This window comes from Balaenoptera acutorostrata, chromosome 10, assembly GCF_949987535.1.
Source record: "Balaenoptera acutorostrata chromosome 10, mBalAcu1.1, whole genome shotgun sequence".
Lineage (NCBI taxonomy): Eukaryota > Metazoa > Chordata > Mammalia > Artiodactyla > Balaenopteridae > Balaenoptera > Balaenoptera acutorostrata.
Genome location: NC_080073.1, coordinates 56557461 through 56578523, shown reverse-complemented (window position 1 = coordinate 56578523; position 21063 = coordinate 56557461). Strand labels below are relative to the sequence as shown.

At 43.4% G+C, this 21063-nt stretch overlaps 1 pseudogene; it reads right to left on the bottom strand.

The window, feature by feature from the left end:
• Positions 1 to 16338: 16338 nt before the first annotated feature.
• Positions 16339 to 17637, bottom strand: LOC103018807 (protein FAM98B-like; annotated as a pseudogene).
• Positions 17638 to 21063: the final 3426 nt, after the last annotated feature.

Here is a 21063-nt window from a genome sequence, read left to right as displayed (position 1 = left end):
GTCTGGGACCAAGGATCTGATGAGCTGCCTTCTAGGGCAGGCCTAGAGGTGAGCAATACCCTACGTTTATAGCCAGAGCGTCTAGTTGTGCCCCAAGGAAAACATTGTAAGGAAATTGCATCTGCCTTCCAAGGGAAGTTTAACTCTATGTACACTAGTTACACCAGGTTTGATATGTGAGGTGTAAGGCAGTATGTCAGGGCCTCCTGCCCAAGCATTTGGATTCGAGTAAGAGCCCCTCTTTGTCCAGTTTGAGGAGGCTGCCTCATCCTCTTTGGAATAATTTGGGCCAAGTCATCCCAGTCTACAGCCTCCATGAACTTACGGAGGCTCAGCACCCATTGGAAGCTGAGTCTCCCGTTAGACCTGCAGACCCTGGAGAGTTGAGCACTGAAGCCAGCTCTGTTACCCTATATTCTAGGAAGACCTGGTCCACTTGCCCCATGCTAGAAGCCAAATTCATTCAGGGATTTCCATTGGTAAGAGGCTTAGCTCTATCTTTACTGGAGACAAGCTGTGTACATTGAATGGATTAGTCTCTTTTTGCCTCCAGTGGGACAAAGTCTTGCAAGAGTCTGTAATGTCTATAGCCTTGGCCTTACTGGCTCTGCAGTGGAGGCCGATGGGCCACAGATAGTTAACCCATCTACTGTAGACCTAGGTGCTGTCATAAACTTTGCAGATCGGTCTAGAGTCTTTGTGGAAAAAAATGGTGGTTTGCTCATATGGACACCAGGGGGGAAAGTGGTGGGGGGCGGGGGTGGGGGCGGGGTGGTGGTGGTGGGATGAATTGGGAGATGGGGATTGACATGTATACACTAATATGTATAAAATGGATAACTAATAAGAACCTGTTGTATAAAAAATAAAATACAAAAAAAAAATGGTTGTTTGCTCTTTCTGGAAGAACCTTGCATTCATGTACCTGAGGTGACCTGTGTAGTGCTTTAGGTCAGGGGTCCCCAACCCCTGGGCCACGGACCGGTACCAGTTAGGAACTGGGCCGCACAGCAGGAGGTGAGCGGCAGGCGATCAAGCGAAGCTTATCTGTATTTACAGCTGCTCCCCATAGCTTGCATTACCGCCTGAGCTCCGCCTCCTGTCAGCATTATGGTGAGTTGTATAATTATTTCATTATATATTATAATGTAATAATAGAAATAAAGTACACAATAAATGTAATGCGCTTGAATCATCCTGAAACCATCCCCCTCCCCAGGTCCATGGAAAAATTATCTTCCACGAGACCGGTCCCTGGTGCCAAAAAGGATGGGGACTGCTGCTTTAGGTGGAACCAGATCATTCTGCCATCTACTGCCTCTACCAAATAGCTGGTAATCTATGACTCCACCATATTGGGGCTGACAAATGGTAGAGTTCTGTTCCAGGTACTTCCAGACCAGTAGAATTTGCAGTGGCCCTTCCAAAGGATGAAGGTAAGATTTTGAAAATTTTCAAAATAATCAAGTCCTATTCTATCATTTTTCTCTCTATTGGGTCCCAACAGGAGACATAGTACAATTTAAAAGTTCTAATATTTCTTTAGGGCTGAACCAGTTCTTGATACCTCTCAGAAGAGTTCTAGAAGAGTTGGTTAGTACAGATAAATTTGGTCTTAAGGTCCAAGTGGGACATTCTGTGTGAACAAATCTAAATATTAGGATTTTTCCATCCACTGATTTGTTGCATGGTAAAAGCACTCAAAGAGGTGAGCAACATAATCAAAGGAAAGGGCAGACAGAGAAAATTTTTGAAAAAATGAGTTGTTTGCTTTTAAATGCATTGTTTGAAAGAATGAGTTGTTTGCTTTTAAATGTAGTAAGTTACTACAAGGAAGAGATATGCTCAAAACAAAAACCAAACAAAAGACAAGAACAGTTTGCAAGCAGCCCAGAAGTTGCTACTTAGAAAATAAAACTGTTATCTTCAGCCAGTCTAGGCAGGAAAAGATTCTTAAATTAAGATACAGCCTGGGGACAAAGATTAAGTCCAGGGAATGGTTGTTGAATTATATAGCAGGAAAGACAGAGACCAAATTCAGGTGACTTGCAAGAAAACATGGCTTCAGGGCAAAGACCCAATCAGGGGTGTGGCTGTAACACTGCAAAATATGACAAAATGACTTTTAGTAGCTCTTTCAGCTGGACAGAGGCATGGGTCCACAGCCACTGGATGTGCCCAAAGTGCTAGTAATTCAATCTGGAGAGAAACGTGTCTTGAAAAAAATTGTGATTTTGACACATGGAATGAACTGCAGTCAAATCCGTAGAAAGCCCACTAAGTTGTAGAGAGAGTGATATTACCAAAGTCCTACCAGCCTGAACTAAAAGAGACTGAAACATTTTTTGAGAGACCAAAAGAAACTTCTGAGTGTCCAATTTTCTTCAGGTGGGAAGCAGGCTGGGAAAACGTAGCCACCAATAAAAGGTATAATTTTCAGTGTCCTCTTCAGAAGCAATGAGGAATATGATGGCAAGGGTATCTCGGGACAGAGCCAGGAGATGTAGAGAGCATGGACTGTGGGTCCCAACCCTTACCCCCTCCCCCAACCACTCCTCCCTTTCCCATGGGAACAGAACCAAGATCCAATCAAGAAACACTTCCTATAATGGCCTATATGGGAAAAGAATCTAAAAAAAAGTAGATATATGTATATGTATAACTGGTTCACTTTGCTGTATACCTGAAACTAATACAGCATTGTAAATCAACTGTATTCCAATAAAATTTTTAAAAAAAAGAATTTAAAAATATGTATATTAAATTTTTTATAAAAGAAAGAAACACTTCCTACTCCCATGGCAGGGAAACTCTTCTAATTTGCCTAGAGGCACTTCAGATTTGCCGAAGATCAAGTTTCCTTGTTTTGAATAGGGGTGCCTATTGTGATTATCCTGTCTCTGTTACAATGTTGCTTGTTGTGTGGGTGTGGGAGGGGGTGGGCCAGGAGCTTGTGCTTTTAGTTCCCAGGTCCATTTCACATCTGGACCATATGTAATCTTGGAGTCCTAAATGTTGCCTGATGCCACAATTGGGTGAGACTTCTGGGTGCCCTTTGATGGAGGTGGGAATGTGTTTCATACTGGAGGGATATAATAATGTGGCCATGGAGGTGGGCAGAGTTAATTGGATTACTGGCCTGAGTTCTTTGAGTCTCCTGCATAATTACCACGGCCCTGTCATGGGCAGAGTGTCCTTGTCCGCCTTGTGACATTGGACTTGGCCTTTTGCTTTGCTCCATGAAATAGGGCTGAAGTGATAGTGCCAATTTTTAGTCAAGGCCTTACAAGGCTTTGCATGTTTCTTCTTTTCGTCTTGTGCCTCTGCCATCACCTTGAGAGGAATGTGCCCCCAAGCCCTCTGGGAGGGGGAGAGACCGAGACCATGGCAAGGACTCAGACCCGTAGACCTGCAGAGTGAAGCAGAGCTGCCCCAGGTGACCTCTAGAGCCATAGGATAAAGGAGCGTTGCTTTTAGCCACTCGATTTTGGGGTCATTTATTACACGGCATTATTGTGGCCCTAGTTAACTGACCCACTTGGCTTCTTGATCCCAGCAACAATCTCACAGACCAGCTGTGGTGTCAGCTTCCCAGCTGTACCTGCAACATTTTCTCCTTAGGCTGGAACTACTGTCACAATAGTCCTGCCTCCTGGGTGGACCCAGAGTGCTAACCTGAGGCCTTCTGCCTGGACCTTCCCAGCTTTGCCTGGATCTGGCCCAGACTGGCCCCTCAGACTGGCTCAGCCCACCCCTGCACTGCCCACAGTGGTGAGTGTTATTGGAAACTTTATTGCTTTATCAAGGAGGCAGCATATGTATAGATATTACAAATAAATAGTATACCAACACCACCAACGTATCACTAAGGGCTTGTAAGAGTGTGTCACTTGTTCCTTGTAAGTAGTTTTAGACACTACAGTAATCACATAGAGTGGAGATATGCCTATGATGGTGGAACGTCTCATTTGACAAAGAAAAGTAGGCATGTTTTTCCCTCCCCCTTGTGTTGCCTGTGTCTTCCTTAGCACTTTGGTATTGTGTCATAGGATTGTGAGTTGCAAAATCTAAGTTTGGGTCCAGATTTTAACTATTAACTTGTCTAAGTCTTATGGCCAGTAAATGGAAGGGCCAGAATTTGAGTACATTTCTGTCTGGTTCCAGTTCCCATGCCCTTAATTACTGTCTATATTGTTTAATAACCTGGTTACTAGCTGGGTGGTAGAATGCTCATCTGGTTTCCTCTTATGTAAAATGGGGGTGGAACTTTCTAAAGCAAAGCATTGTGAGGAAAAAATGAGAAATTTTATGTGAAAGTGCTTTGTAAATCAACTTTATCTTCTATGCTTTTAGAAGGAAACCAAGTATGTGTTTAAGGACATTGCAGTTATAGTTATTGAGATTAAATGTAACTATGCATTTGACATGATCACTTGTCTTAGTTTTATATTACTCCATCTGCTGGTCATCAATATCAGATTTCCTTTTTTCTCTTTTTTAAATTAATCTGTGGAAATCATCGCTAGCAGCATCACCATTTTCTCTCTAATGGGTATGTGAACAGCAACGTCTGTCTTCTGAGGGACATCTCACTGTTGAACTTTAGCTGTGGGTTTAAATCACCTTGCCTTCCTCACAGACTTTCAGTTAAAGACAGTGGAGGGGGAGGGTCTTAATACTGATGGTCAGTGTCAGGATTCTTTGTCTCTTTGGATGCATTCCAGTAAATGTGTGAATGCCTTTCACAGGGAGCCCATGTGTGTTTAAGCACACCCTCAACCAGCAAGGTGGAATTTGGACCCTGGCTCCAAAGACCTTTTGAAAGCCAGGAAGCTGACCAAAATATTTGATCAGAATTAGTCTGTTTTAGCAGTGACACTTGCTTATTATGACAGGCAATTACATTGCATACATTTAAATTTTTATAAAATAACCCTCTTGCAATTTGCAGAGGGAAAGGAGCTGGCAGGAGAGAAGTGTGTGTGGCTGTACCCCTCTCTTCTGGAATTTTCTATCTAGTGATGGAGCAACGGAAAAATGTAGGGGGTCCTCCAAGCAGAAAGTACATTTGAAAACTGAATGTCTCCAAGCAGAAGGGAGTTCTCTTTCCAGATAGCTACAAAATCCCTTCATACAATTCCTTCCCTCTTAGGTGTCCCCTGCCAGAGGTGAGATGCCATACCTCACAGACTCTGAGGTCAACAGACAGCTTTAGACCTGGGCTGTCAATAGCTATTCAACAGCTATTCATTCAGCTATTCATTTGGAGGGGGTTAAGCAAAAACTAGGACTCCCCTCTTAAATCCCTTTTTTGGTTCCTCTTGAATTGCAGAGAAGGCCAATGACAGCAACACCTGATGTTTAAACCCCACTGGGTCTTGGCCTGAGGGGACTCAATGCTTCCACCACACAATTGGCTCAGACTCTAGGTGCTCCCTAAGACCACCGTTTCCTCTCTCCACTTCCTGCTGAGCTGTCTGCCTGCAGCCCATTGCCCCTGTTCCTCCGTAACCACCACAACCTCACCTACGGCTGTGGTTGAAGCTAAGATGTGGGAGGCATAGGAGGGGAGGTTGGCAGGGGACCTGCATCTTGGATGGTGGTTCTAAGTGAACCAGCAAGCTCTTGGAGCCCCTTCATCAGAGGGGGAAAGGCTGTGCTTCTTCATGGTGAGGGCTGCCCACAGCCCTTCTGCCCACCTCTTCTGTGGTCTCCTGGGCCTGTCTCAGGAGCATCTGCCGTCCGGCTGTGCCAGAGCTGGAGGTCACCTGATCTATGCCAGCCTGACTTCTTTCCAGCAAAGGAGGTCTAGGGTGTGAATGCACAGCAATGCATGACAGTGCAGATTATTTGGAAACTGGGCTCCAGTTTTACGAGGTAGAATGTGTTAAGGTGGAGATTTGAAAGCAAAGGAGAGTGCGATTAATTCTGCTTGCAGGAACAGCCTCAAGGAGAGGTTTCATTCGTTCCTTCATTCAGTGCGATGGGCACTGGTAATATTATAGTGAACACGTGACCTCCAGACCCACTGGTACTGGTGCTCTGGGCAAGTTGCTTCAGCCTCTTCATGCCTCAATTTCCTTATCTGAAAACTAGGATACATGGTGATGATAATAATAGTAATGATGCTAATCTCCTAGAGTTGTAGAACAGGATAGAATGAGCTAAGACAGGCAAAGCACCTAACAAAGTGCCTGGCTTGTTGCATATTATGTGATGATCGTTTTTATTATTATTTTTTTTAATTTATTCATATATTTGTTTGGCTGCGTTGGGTCTTCGTTGCTGCGCACAGGCTTTCTCTAGTTGCGGCGAGCAGGGGCTACTCTTCGTTGCGGTGCGCGGGCTTCTCATTGTGGTGGCTTCTCATTGCAGAGCACGGGCTCTAGGCGTGTGGGCTTCAGTAGTTGTGGCACGCAAGCTCAGTTGTTGTGCACACGGGCTTCAGTAGTTGTGGCTCGTGGTCTCTAGAGTGCAGGCTCAGTAGTTGTGGTGCACGGGCTTAGCTGCTCCATGGCATGTGGGATCTTCCTGGACCAGGGCTCGAACCCACGTCCCCTGCATTGGCAGGTGGATTCTTAACCACTGTGCCACCAGGGAAGTCCCTTAATGATCCTTTACAGTCTAGTTGGGGAGCGAGTCCTAGGAAGCAAAGCCCAAATTGGAAGATAGAAGAGGGGGCGGCTGGAGGCGATGAGAGTCACAGGCTGAACGAGCACAGAGGTGAGAAAAGCAGGAACAGCAGATACTTAACCTGGGTAAGCAGAGTGCAGGGGGTGGAGGAGAAGGATCTTGGGAGTTAAGGCTGGCCAGGCAGGCTGGGCTCTGCTCGAAGAAAGATTTGTCCGTCACACCAAAGGCATCACTTCGTTCCACAGGGCAGCCGGGCTTGGCAACACCCCCAGCATCTCCAGGATGAACACATAAGGGTGCTGGGAACTGGATGAGTTTGGGATGTCATACCATTCTGTGATCTTCAGGCACCGGGGAGAGGGAGGGACCAGTGGGCGGACATCCCTGTGCCAGCCTGTGCCCCATGTCTGAGCATCTCCATACCCTGATGTTAGCTCAGATTGTCAGCCTCCAAAGTGAGCGCCTTGGGGCTGCCAGCAGGCGGCCTCAGACTGGAAGGTTTGGTGTCTCTGCGATGTCTTATTAAACTCTCTGCTGCCTGGGAATGATGCACCCCAGCCGTGGAATTTTCGATGGCAGTGGGTCTCTGGCTGTCAGAAAGGTTACAGGTAGATACGTTCATTTGTCCTCCTTGAAAACGTAATATTTTCTTCTGTTCGAGTCAACTTAGAGACCTCGTTACTTTAAGTTCATCCAGTTGTTGGAGCAGCCTTTTTGATTTCACGATGCTCTGAGCATCAGGTTGGGGAAGAGCTAATGCATTTTTAACTACCTTCAAGTTGAAAGCTCTTGAGTGTGGTGGCATGTGCATCCAGTCATTGGTGACTGTCTGAGAGCCGGGTCTGTGCCAGGAGGGTCCCCGATTGCAATGTGTGTTCCAGGAGTGGGGCAGGGTGTGTCCTTGCACTTGGTGACCCACCCAGACCGTGGCACAGTGCCTTGCACATGTTAGAACATCAGTTCCATTTTTATATTGATTTTAAACTTTCTGCCAGTCTAGCCTGTTCAGAAATGTCTTCTGGCAAGTTCTATACTACAACTTTGGTTTGAACCTGAGCTGGTTGTTGATTTTTCTTCCAACTCCCATCATGCTCTCCTGGTTGCCTATGGCTACATGAATGCAGGGCAGCCAGCAAACACGAAATGCCAGCAGCAGACAACAAAGCATGTGATTGAGTTAGGGACCCTGCAAGGCTGGGGGGCGTGGCTACCTTCCTCTGGTCTCACGCCCTGGGCCAGTGGTTGGCAGGTCTGCCTGAGCAGGACTCTGCTGATCTTCTGGGCTCACTCAGGATCTGGGGACTGGCCGGCCCTTGGGGAGCTGGGGCAGTCTCAGGGGGAAAACGGGCAGCTCAGCTCTGCCTCACTCACCCACCACCTTTCATCTGCCAATGGGCATGTCCTTGTGGAGACAGCAGAGGGGCAAGAGCAAGAGTAAGTCCATCGTGCCAGTGCTTTCCAAGCCTCTGCCTGCACCATGCCTGCTAACATCCTGCTGGCCAAACAAGTCACGCAGCCTACCCCAGAGCCAAAGTCGTTGAGGGTAGGGATGCGCATTTGATGTGATGCATCCACTAAGTGTGCTTGTGGAAAAAGAAGAGAAAATCTCAATAAGAAAATGCAAATCGGGATTTCTCTGGCTGTCCAGTGGTTAGGGCTCCGCACTTCCACTGCCGAGGGCTCCTGGGTGGGAAACTAAGATCCTGCAAGCTGAGCAGCATGGCCAAAAAAAAAAAGAAAAAAGAAAATGCAAATCACCTACAATCCTACCAACTACAGGTAAATCATTGCTGACATTGTAAAAATCCTTCCAACCTCATTTCCAAGTAAATATGTACTTTTAAAAGCACATGTGGAATATCGATCACACGATTGTTTCCATTGCTTTTTTATGTACTTAGATATTTATATCCACACAATGAAATACTCTCTTGATGAGCATTTGTTTCTGTTTTCACAAATATAAATCACTCTGCCATGAACATCCTTATCATTCCATCTTTCGGTCCATTCACATTTTTGTCCTTCCTAGAAGAGGAATTAGTAAGTCAGTGTGTCTGTACAGTTGTTAGGCTCTTACGTCTGTCCTTGGTTCCACCACAGGTGTAGAGGGTCTATTTCTCTGCTATGCTGGGTTTTTTTTTTTTTTTCATGTTCTTAAATTTATTTTATTTTTTTGATCCTTCAATCCTATAACTGTTTGGGGTTTGGTTTCTGCTTGACTTTTATGTTACCTGTAACAGCGCATTGGGTTAATCTCTGTTTTAAAGAACATTGACCAAATGACTGAGATGGTAGTCTTTCTCTAATTCCTTAGAGAGGGAGGAAAATTAACATTAACATAGGCCATAAACTTGGGCCTGAAAGTGAGATAAGAATAATAAATCAGGCAATGGATAGGGAGAAGAGAAAATGTTCAAAGAATCAGTGGTCACTTAATTTAGATGCTAAATGTCCTTTTGGTCAATCACTGTTGTGACAAATACTAGTGGAGACTCATTGGTCTTGAACATGTTTTGGTGGCCTGATAAATTAAAAACCCATAAAAATTGGTTGCATTCCCATTTGGGCATGGGAGGGGAAGTAGAGGTGCGTTAGAGAATCAGATCAGTTTCTACTGATTCCTCTTGTTAAGGAGGTCATGTGGCTTCCCTTCACATTTTGTAATCATGATTGGTGAATTTTTTGATGTTAGATTACTTGGCTGATTATTTCCAAAATCCACCTTTCTTCTATTAAATTGAAATTGCTTATACTGAGAGCATGATGACAATTTTATTTTCCATTCACATAATGTGAATATGAAACGGAGCAGGACCATATGGTCCTTGCCCCCCATGTCCTCAGCCTGCCTTTTGTCTGTGGAAAAACTTTAACCAAAGAATTAGTTTAATTAGAAAAGTGAGAAACTGCAGAAACAAAGGAAAACAGTGCAACAAGACTAAATAATAATAGTTTAGTCATTAAGCAAAGTCAAGGACCTTTAGTTCCTCCTCAAGGGCTATAGATAATATTCTGAGCCGTGTCCTGTGAGCTGTCTTATAGATACTGAAACCCCCACCAGGTGGAAGAGGTTAATACATGATGACCAGACTGTAGCCATGACATAAGCTGCCACAATTCCGAGAACTGGCCTCAGAGAAATGGGAACAAACCAACCCTGGAACTGAAGATTAACTGTACTTAAAACAATCAAGATGATGGTGGTCAGACCATTGGTGGATGACCAATTTCAAGATGAGCGTCAGAGCTGACTGTGCTGTTTCTGCATGTAGCCCCCTCCCTCCGCCTATAAAAGCTCTTGCCCACTGATTGTCAGTGGGGGGAGTCGGCCTTTGCACAGGAGTCCACCACCCCCCACCCCCATTTGCCGGCCTCCAAAATAAAGCAAGCTTTCCCTTCCACGAGGCTTGCCTCTTTATTGGCTTTTGAGCGGCGAGCAGCTGGACCCACTTTAGGTAAGTATTTGGTTCCCAGCGTGAGGCTGGGCTCTCGCGATATCTGGCTCCTGGGTTTTCCCGCCCACAGCCGCTGCCCTGAAGACGCGCTGGGATGGCTGCGAGGAGTCTTGTGCTCGTGGCTCGCTAGCCCTGAGAGGGGGATTTAGGGGGACGTTTCTAGCAGCTGCCCAAACCATTTGTTTCGGGGCTCCTCCCTGTTTCTCCCCTGCTCAGCACTGGCTGCCAAAGTACGCTTTTCCTTGGTGGAACGGAAAGATGCCTCAGGACGAGCTGACGAGCTCCAAGACCAAGTAAGTCCACCGGTGTGCACCCGGCAAACTTCTCTTTTGAGCACCAAGTGCTATTTGGGTGTTTTTGCCAATTGGTTCTGATGTGTGTCTGATGTTGAGGCCTGTTTGTGTTGGGAAGTGTTTGTTTGGGACTCCATATTGATCACGCTCTGGAAGATTTGCAACAGTTCTGTCTTCTGATGTGTGTGTGTATTCCATTTGTGTGATTGGTATTTTTGTTGCCTTTGGTAAAATGGGAAATTCAGCTTCGATTCATTAGAAAAATTTAAGCTGTGAAACTGTGACTAAGAAAAAAAGAAAGATGATTTTTTTTTTTTTAAACACTGTGTGGCCACCAACCTTATTCTTCAAACTCTGGAGAAAACTGGTTAAGATGAAACTCCTTTGAAACTCCAAAACTGGTTCCTTTTGCGTATGCAGTTAGAGAAAGATAGCTTAATAACATACTTTCTTCAAAATTCTGACCCTGAGAGAACAAAAATAAACTTAGGAGAAAGCTTGAAGTTAACTTTTATCATGTCCTTGAAATCCAGACACAGCCCACTTTGCCTGAAACTTCATCCTTGGGTTAATTAGTAAAACTTCAAGCCAATGGGGGGTAGGGGTGGGGAGAAGGTTTGGGTTTATTAAACGCATATCTTGTACCACATTAAAGATAAATTGTTCTATGAGAAAAATGTATGTTTTTAGAGGTTATGCAATATGTTCTTAAGTTTGCCAGTCAGAAAATGCTGATATAACAAATAGTTCAGTTACTTGTTTCTTGGTTTTGTTAAGGTTTTCAAGGGTTAAAAATTGTAATATGTAAAAATGATAAGGAAAGCATTTCAATATGTAAAGCGAGTAAGATATGTGTTGCTGGTGAGAGAAGAAATAAAGACGAGATATTTTTGTTGGAAAAAAAAAGGAGAATAATTTTGTCTTAGGGCTGGTTGCTTATGTATGGGAAGGTAAGGGACAAATTAATATGGATCCAAAAAGTGATAAAAGGTTTGTGAAAAAGGAACTTTGAGAAAAGAATTTTGTACATTGTCTGGATTAAAATTAGATTGAATTTAATTAGGTAAATGAATTTTGTTATTAACAGTAAACTGATGCAAGACTGAATTTGGTTTTCTCTCTCTGTTAAGAAAACAAAGTTTTTCTGGAGTATTGAATTGCTTGTGATAGCAGATTGTAAGTTTCTTTCTCTAGCTAAGTTTGAGTTTTCCAGAGGGCTCCTAAGGCATCTCAGAGAAAAACATTAGTAAAAAGTTTTTAAAAACTCTAATGAAAAACTATTGTTTTACTTCTAACCATACTTTTGACTCCAATGTTTAGGATTTTAAAAAAATGTGTCTGGTGAAGTTGTCACAGAGTATAACTACTTATGATGTGTATCACTGCTTTCTTTAAGTTTATAGCTTAAAGCACATGTCAGAGCTGACTGTGCTGTTTCTGCATGTAGCCCTCTCCCTCTGTCTATAAAAGCTCTTAAAAAAAAAAAAAAAAAAAGCTCCTGCCCACTGATTGTCAGTGGGGGGAGTGGCCTTTGGACATGAGTCTGCCCCCCCCCCACCCTTGTTGCCAGCATCCGAAATAAAGCAAATTTTCCTTTCTGCCAACTTTGCCTCTTTATTGGCTTTTGAGCAGTGAGCAGCCAGACCCCACTTTCGGTAACAGATATTTTGTGTATTTGTAATTTCTGTTTTTAGTGTCCAGAGAAAAACTGGCTTTGGATGATGGTCCTTGCCCCACTGCACGAAGTATTTAAATTCACTCAAAACCATTATGGCTCCAAAGTTTGGACCTTATACACCCTGGACTGTGAGTTCCCCCTTCCCAGGTTCTGAGCTTTATTCATAACCCTGAACCTAGCACAGCAAGCAATGGCTTAATAAATATTATGTATAAATATTTATTTAATGAATAATTATTTACTAAATATTTACTGAATAAATAAATGAATGGGGTTTATGTTATGAAAATATCTGGAACCTTTGTGCAGATGAGGTTTAAATTTGCCGTCTAACTAAGCCTTTCCAACTATGTAAGTCCAAGTTCAAAACAGATTGAATCTAAGGCTTCCCTGGTGGCACAGTGGTTGAGAGTCTGCCTGCTAATGCAGGGGACACGGGTTCGAGCCCTGCTCTGGGAAGATCCCACGTGCCACAGAGCAACTAGGCCCGTGAGCCACAACTGCTGAGCCTGCGCGTCTGGTGCCTGTGCTCCGCAACAAGAGAGGCCGCGATAGTGAGAGGCCCGCGCACTGCTATGAAGAGTGGCCCCCGCTTGCCACAGCTAGAGAAAGCCCTCGCACAGAAACAAAGACCCAACACAGCCAAAAATAATAAATAAATAAATAAATAAATAAATAAATAAATAAATAAAGGTAACTTACCATTTAAAAAAAAAACCAAAAACAGATTGAATCTAGAATGTTTTCACAGTATAGCACTTAATTATACATGGACACATATGCTTTGTTATTTATTCCATGTGTGTGATAGCCAGTCTCCAAGGTGATTCTCACCTCCTGGTATTCACACTCTTTTGCAGATAGGGCTCACCTGTATGACCATAAGGGAGTTACAGACATGGCAGCGGGCGACCTCCAAGGCAGGTCAGAAGAGACATTGAGGCTTTCACTTGGCTCTCTTCTGGGTCCCTCATCTGGAAGAATCCCGCTGCAGGTCATGAGGACACTCAAGCAGCCTTCTGGAGAGGTCCATGTGGTGAGCAACTGAAGCCTCCCACCAAAAACCAGCTCTATCTTGACAGCATGTGGCTGAGCTCGCTTGGAAGTGGCCCTTCAGCCCCAGGCAACCTTCAGATGACCAGCTCCGGCCGATGTCTTGGCTGTGACCCCATGAGACACCCTGAGCCAGGACCACTCAGCCAAGCCACTCCTAGATTCTGATCCACAGAAACTGTGTGTTACAATAGACATTTATTGTTTTAAGCTACTGATGTTTGGGGTAATTTGTTACACAGTAATAGATAGCTAAAGTAATACGTGACAGGTTTGTCTCACCAAATAGATTATAAGCATCTCGAAGAAAAGGACCATGTCTTTCATTTGTCACAGTGACTTGCATGGTATTGAGATGATATTAGTCAAGGTAAATGATGTTAATGCTTCACAATTACCTTCTAGTCAAGTCAACAAATATTTATTTAATGCCCTTCAGACACCCTTCTAGGAGCTAAGAAAAGCAGTAAACAAAAAGGAATAAATTCTAGTGGATAAAATATATAGTAATAAAACTAAAGTTATGGACCAGGCCAATGAAGATAGGAAGCAAAGAAGAAAATAAAACGAAGATGAAGGATGCTATTTTGTATATTTGACTTAGGGTGTCAGGAAAGCTTTCTCCGTAGACATTTGGGCCCAGAGCCATGCGTGCATCTGGGAAACACCAGCCCAGGCAGAGGGAACCACAAGTTCAAAGGCCATCGGAGTAGAAAGTGGGGCGCAGCCAGTGTGGCTGAGGCTGCAGTTACTGTTGCAGATTTCACTAGTCAGTTGCTTGAGTGTCTCACGAGTCCAGCTTCACCTTTAAATCTCTCTCTTGGGAGCTTGGACCCCTCTTTCCTTATTTCCTGAACTTGTACAGGGCACTGGATATTGGTCTACTTTACACAGACCTGCTTATGTAAATAAATCACTATGTAAACGTATAAACATGGCTAATGAGTCAAAATAGGTTAATATTTTTAGCCAGAATGAAAAATTAGAAAATTCATAGATTGCAGTCTGCCTTACATTATTTCTGCTACTCGAAACTTTCTGACTTCATTAAAGCCATCAGTGCCCTCCAATAAATTATATAGGTAGTAACACAAATATGTCTGAATGTTTCTGACCCAGCAGGAAATAATCTGTTCAATCAGTATATGTTTATCAAGACATAAGGTCGCACGTCGACATGTAATTAGCTCTCCCAACAGAAGAACAAATAAAATTCTGTTTCTGAAATGTTCTGTCATTCTCTGCCATGGATTTCACCCCTTCTCCCTCTCGCTGGAAGAAACACAGTTACTGAAAGGATCTCTGGACGGTGAGTCCTGTCTGGATCGCAGGGTGACGGTGATGTCTGCGGTTCAAAGCCAGCTGAATCTGTCACTCTTGAATCTCACCTCAGAGAGACAGGCTTGTCCTTATTGAATAAGCTAACACCCCTCAGAGAGGCATAACGCAGAACTGCAACTCACATTTAACATGTTAAATGATCGAGCTCCTGTATTGTTCTGTGGCAGCAGCTGGTGTTCACTCTTTATAAAACTGATTGATTTGCTTGCTTTTATCACTTGCTATCATCATTTATTATTTGCTCCCTTTTATCAACATAATCTTGGCAAATTACTTATTTGTGCTTTAATTCTGAAGAGTAAGTTTCTTTGAGAGGTTTACATAGGCAAGTAGGGAAGAGTGAAAGAATCGAAGAGAGGAAGCCAGAGAGAGAGACACACAGAGACAAAAGAATCCCTGGGGGGGATGTGATGTATGTGGTATGTGTGTGTGGTATGTGTGTGTGTGGTGTGTTTATGTGTGTGGTTTGGTGTGTGTGTGTGTGTGTGGTGTGGTATGTGGTGTGTGTGATGTATGTGGCATGTGTGTGGGGCATGTGTGTATGTGTGTTGTATGTGGTGTGTGTGTGTGATGTATGTGGTATGTGTGTGGGGCGTGTGTGTGTGTGTGATGTATGTGGTATGTGTGGGGTGTATAGGGGCAAGAGACAGGAGAGGTCACCATTGAGATGTAACCAGAAGGGAAAAAAGAACAACTAGACTAGGATTTGTTTGTGAAAAGGAAGAAGAGTACTTTTTAAAAATACATATATATATCTATAAATTGAAAAAGTAATTACTGTCTGTGCTTTTTCTTCTTAAAAATAATAGACCATTCAAACTATAAGAGGCAAAATATTAGAAATACCTAAGAGGAAATGCTCTTAGTGAGGTTACCCAGAAACCCACTATTGTACATTTTTGTCAAAGAAAGTTAATTTAAAATATTTGAGGACCAGGCATGTGTTGTATCATTTATAATTAATTTTTCTCAGGTCTAACTGCATCTACTCTATAGCACAGGTTATGAAATCAATGAGTTTTTTAAATCTCGTTTAACATTTTTACATGTTAGCCTAGTCATGCATAGGCAAAAGTATTTTTTTAAAAAATCTTTCTTTGGTGCATATTTAATTACGATGAAGTGTTTAAAACATGGAGACATTTGGATATGATAATAATTTACCAAAAATTTTTTTTAGCTTTGATGGAAGTCAAGCAAATGAATTTGCAAATTGTAAAGGAATTTCAATCTTTCTTACAGATTGTTTTTCATGAGCTGTAATGCTGATAACTTTATAAATTTGGCGTGAATGTAAACATATGCAGAAGTCTATTCATGTTAGATTGCCCAGTCCTTAAAGATATTTCATTTTAGGACATTAAAACAATTTTGGGGGGATTGACAGAACCTCTAGAATTTTGTTCTCTAAGTAACAAGAACTTTAAATATTTATTGCCCATAGAAATGATTGTCTCTTAACAGCAATTATTTTTTTTCCTTTCCACTACAAGTGGGGTCATTTATGTGTTTCAGACCTGAATAAAATACAGGTAACAATCTAAATTCAATCATGACAATAAAATACTTTCTGTTTTCCAAGTTTGATGGTAATAATATATTTACACTTTTAAAAATAATTTTTGCTCGTTTCTTTTTGTTTTTTAAGAAGATATAACATGCTCAAGAGTACACAGAATATGGAAAAAATCATCACTTTGTCTAAGAGATCAAATAGTAGTATAAAACAATGCTCTTTACATACTAAACCCAGTTCAAGAATGATATCATCAGGGAATCTAACATGGTGTTTACTTCAAAGATGACATTCAAGTAGTTATTTAGAACACTATGCCTAATGTATCTATTAAGAAGTAAGCCTGCTATCTAAATGCTGTAACTTTTAATATCTTCTATAGCCACCACCACCTCCTCCTCATGGATCTCCATAACCTCTTCCACCATAGCCCCCTCTTCCTCCATAGCCCCCTCTTCCACCATAATCTCCCCTGCCTTAGAAACCTCCTCCTCTACCACCCCCTCCTCCACCTCCACTCCACCCCCCTCCCCCTCCCCAACCACCTCTACCACTCCCACTACCTCCTCTACCACCACCTCCACTCCACCCCCTCCCCCTCCCCAACCACCTCTACCACTCCCACTACCTCCTCTACCACCACCTCCACCTCCACCACCCCAACCACCCCTCCCACCACCTTCTTGTCTCTTTTGCCAAGGGGGCATTTCAGGGGGTGGTGGTTCAATTTCATTCGGCCGTCCTCCCCTGTCAGGCACTCTTCCCATCAGCACCTTATTAATGGCACATGCTGTCTTCTCCTGGCTGGAGCCACTACTTGTACTGATGATCTTGGATAGATCTTCACGGGCAGCAAGTAGATGTGCCAAGGTTATTGTTGTCTTGGGTGACAAAGCATAACGCTTAGGCTGGTAAATTCTTGCTATGTCATCTGTTTTTATCTTTGCTCTATCAGACCATCCAAAGGACTGCACTGTTACATCTAATCGTTTCATCAACATCCGCCGACGGCACTCATATTCACAGGAAAGGGCATCATTCTTTCCAGTTGTTCCGCCTGTTCCAGACTTAAATCAATTTTTAGCAGTGGTTTTCCCACATGATTTTTCTGGACTTGTGAGAGAATATCTTTCACCTTTGATTCCACTTGGTTCAGCATAAGTGGAATGTCAGAAGTTGTTGACTTGGGAATACCAAGGGTATCGCAGATAGCTTGAACTTCCTGATAAATTTCACTATTTTTATCTAATTGAGAATTTTTACGTTTCTTGTTCTGTAGTATCTGTAAAGCTTGAAGCTCTGTACTTAAAAAATAATAGAAGTTTCAAACAGTCATCCTTCTTTTTTAAACGGTCTTTAATGTCTCCTGATACGAGTACAGAATATGGACATGCCATTTCTTTTAAAAAGCCACATCTCAAGCTGGAAGCTTTCTAGATCATCTTTCCCAGCTGAAGTGATACTTTCTTCCAAGTTGCACAATGATTTTATTTGAGAGCCTAACCAAACACAGAGCTCTGAAAATTCAGGTGAAGACAGTCCACCCTCTGCTGCCTTCATAAGGGCTTGCTCTTCTAACAGTGGTCCCTTATACCCCAGCGCCTCTAGAGTGTCAAGCACGTCCCCCTCCATCGTAGCTTTGGGACCCGGTTCCGGCCCTCTCATGGTCCTTCTTAACAGCAATTTTAAGAGAATTCAGGGGTATTTTTATTGAAGAGAAAAATTTCAACAGTCTTTCAAATGTTTAACAAAATGAAACAACAAGCAAACGAAACAAAGCAGTAAATCCTTATAAGTATTTTCTCCCAAGGATTCCTTTCTTTTGAAGACTCTATTTCAAGGGAAACTTAATCTGTGTGTTCCTGATTCATTTATACACCTTAGACTCATTTCAAACACCAGCACATCTTATGAACCCTTTAATGAGCCTTTTCAAAGATATTTTTATTTGAAATATAAAGTCATGTTTTGTTGGCACTAAATGGAGCTTGGGGTGCGGGAGAGAAAGCTTGGAGCCCAAGGGTGCAAGGCATCTCTAAACAAGGTCAAAGTCACTCTTCCAGTCTCAAATGAGATCAAAGTAAAGAACAGAATGTTCACTGTGTGATAGCATTTGTGAGCCAAATATTTTAAAAAGAAGTAGTTCTCCTGAAACCATTAAATATCTAAAGCCCCAAACAAATTCTACATAAAGTAGAATAAGTTGGAGTCTCTTGAATTCGATTGGTGTGTGTCTTAGTAGTTTTTTAATTTGGAGACAAATATGTTTAAAGCCCAATTTTTTTAGCTTGTGTATTTATGTTGCTGACTGTCTGAGTTGGGGTTTTCCCCAGAATCAGACAAGATTAGGGCTCAAGTGATTTATTTTGATGGTGATTCCAGACAACACATTCTGGTGGTCGTGGAAGGGTACACTGACAGTGTGTTGTTGGCAGGTCTCCACCATGGGCACCTGGAGCTCAGTTTTGCTGGGAGCTCTGGGAGCTGCTGCCCCCCATCAGGGGTGAGGAGGCTGGGGGATTTCTATACCAGTTGCCACTGGTCATTGGTTGAGGGCCACTCCTGGAGACAGTATCCCCAAGCCCCTGTCCCATCCTGCACACCAGAATGGACTGAGATGGTGGAGACCATGGAGACGTGGGCTGTGCAGATAACATCTGCTCCTCTGCCACACCTTCTGTTTATTTCAGAGTGAAAAGCATAGGAGGTTCATGGTGGGAAATTGAGAAAGCTTTATCTAAGCCATTTTTCAAGCAAAAGACAGTTTGTGATTGATGCAAGTAATTTGAGGGCCTTAATTACTCAGAGTTTAAAAACCAAGCTCAATGTGTATTTGCTTAGACACTCCACTTTCCTTTACATGAGTGATAATAGCTAACATTTATTAAGCTCTTAGTATGTGACTGGCACTGTGCTAGGTGTCTAAGCTCATAATAGAACATGTAATCCTCAAGACCACTCTGTGGGGTGCATTTTTAAAGGTTGTGATAAGGCTTTCTGATGAACCTGTGAAGGGGTGCAGAGCCCCTGGGATGGGGCTCAAGCCCAGAGGGCACAGAGCAACTGCCTTTCCAGGTAGAAGGACCAGATCCCAGCTTGTCCGCGGAAGCCACCTTTTATAAGAGGATGTAAGTGTCCAGTGATCACAGTTTTCCATGATAAATGGGTGGTAAACATCTATGCAGAGGGGAAAAATTGGTTAATAGAAATTCCAGGAATGGGTCAGTGGACAGCAGAGATGACGACAGATTTTGGTCTCATCATCATTTACTTTTCTTGATGCCGACACTGTATTTGGAACCGAGTGAGATGTTTACTAATAGGCAGTACAAGGAGGTATAGGTTGAAGGAGGAATCACTCACAGTGTATGACCTGGGGGCGGGGGGGGCCCTGTGCTGGCAGCCACCTTTGCGGAGGCTTTCTAGCTCCTGAACACAGATCTATGTCTCCCGAGACTCTGCTGCCTGCTGCACTGGCTGTTTGTCCCTGACTAGGGCTGATTTGATCTGCCCAGAGGAATGGGGACTTTCTCTAATTCACACACAGGTATCACATAAGTCAATAGTAGCCCTGACTTTTCTCCTCTGGCCATAATCCTAATGCTGCGTGCTTTTCTTCAAAGTTGGGACAAACTGGAGATGCTTTTGTGGTTCAAATTATTCAAAGAAACAACTTTACCATCTAGTGTAACTTGTAGTCACCGGTTGGTCTTAAACTGACCTATTTTTTTCTGACTCTCCTTGTGTTTTGGTGCAACCCTATTTTCCCTTAGAATGTTACCTCTACTTAGTTCTCAAGTACTTGAGAAATACACTTGAACTTGAGTATACTAATATATGTTATCTTCAGTTTTACTGTCAGTCTCTCGCTGTGACTGACTCTGGTTGCTTGTAGCAAAAGGACCTTAACTAATACATTAGCCTAAGAAGTTGTGCAAAGAAACACCAGGATTGCTTAATCAACGTGGCAGCTCTAGCTGCAAAAGTATTTTAAAAAATGCCAAAGTAGTCTTGGCAGTATTAGCAGCATCAGGCAATTACGGAATCTACTGCAATAAATGGCCAAGGTTATGGCACCCATAAAATTTAATTTGCATTCTGAATATTACGATGTGTTCACCGAGAATGCAAAGCAGGCTCCACAGGGCATGAGCAGCTAAATTACAGAGCATTTCAGGATGTCTTGATTCATGCGAAGGCAGGAGGGTGGCTTGCTGGTGTGTGGTCGGCCTCACCTTTGCCTCCTTCACCAGGACGTAAGGAGCATTGGAGCAGATGGCCCTTCTGGGCTGCTCTTGGAGGAGACCCTGTCACCAGATGGTCTGCTGTAAATTGGGACTGGGCTGCACTGCAGCTAATCGGATTATCTGGGTCATTTTGGGGATTTATGTAGATGGCCAGGAGATTGATCAGGTTGCCATGACTGGAACCTGCTGGTAAGAGGATGTAAATGATTTAGCCACTTGTGCCAAGTGTGTGTTATTCCAAGTCACTCCCTGAGAGACTGAGTGGGTGTCTTGCAGAGGCTCTGAAATTGGATGAGGGTCTCATTGGCATAGAAGTAAAACATATAGCATATTGTATTCCCAGATCAACAAGATGTACAGGAATCACACTCCTACAGGGGAGGCTGGTCTAAGCCCATCGCGATTCCATACACCTCCCCACACGTACTTGGTATGTTTGCATCATTGGGGGCGGGGTGGGGGGGGCGGTGGGTGGAGGCCAGGGCTTGACTGATGCTGAGAAGCTTCTCTGCTTGACCACGTCGTGGGTCCCTGTTCTCTCCTCCCCGCTCCTGGGCACCCTCCACATGTCAGGGTCCACAGACAGCGTCTCCCAGTTTGTACAACGAGGGGCATCCTTCCAGGATGTCTGTCTGTTCCACGTCTCTCTGCTTTATCATAGCCACGAGCATAGTGGGCCTCAGACTGAGAAAATCAGCCAGAATTATTTTTTGGTGAAACAAGGTGGAATTTTGGGACATCAGGAGAAAGCAAGTGCAAGAGACAGTGGCCAGCAGTATCGCACCATCCTTTCCTCCCTGGAGACGTGACCCCGAGAGCAGGTGAAGGTCCTCAGTTGGTAAGG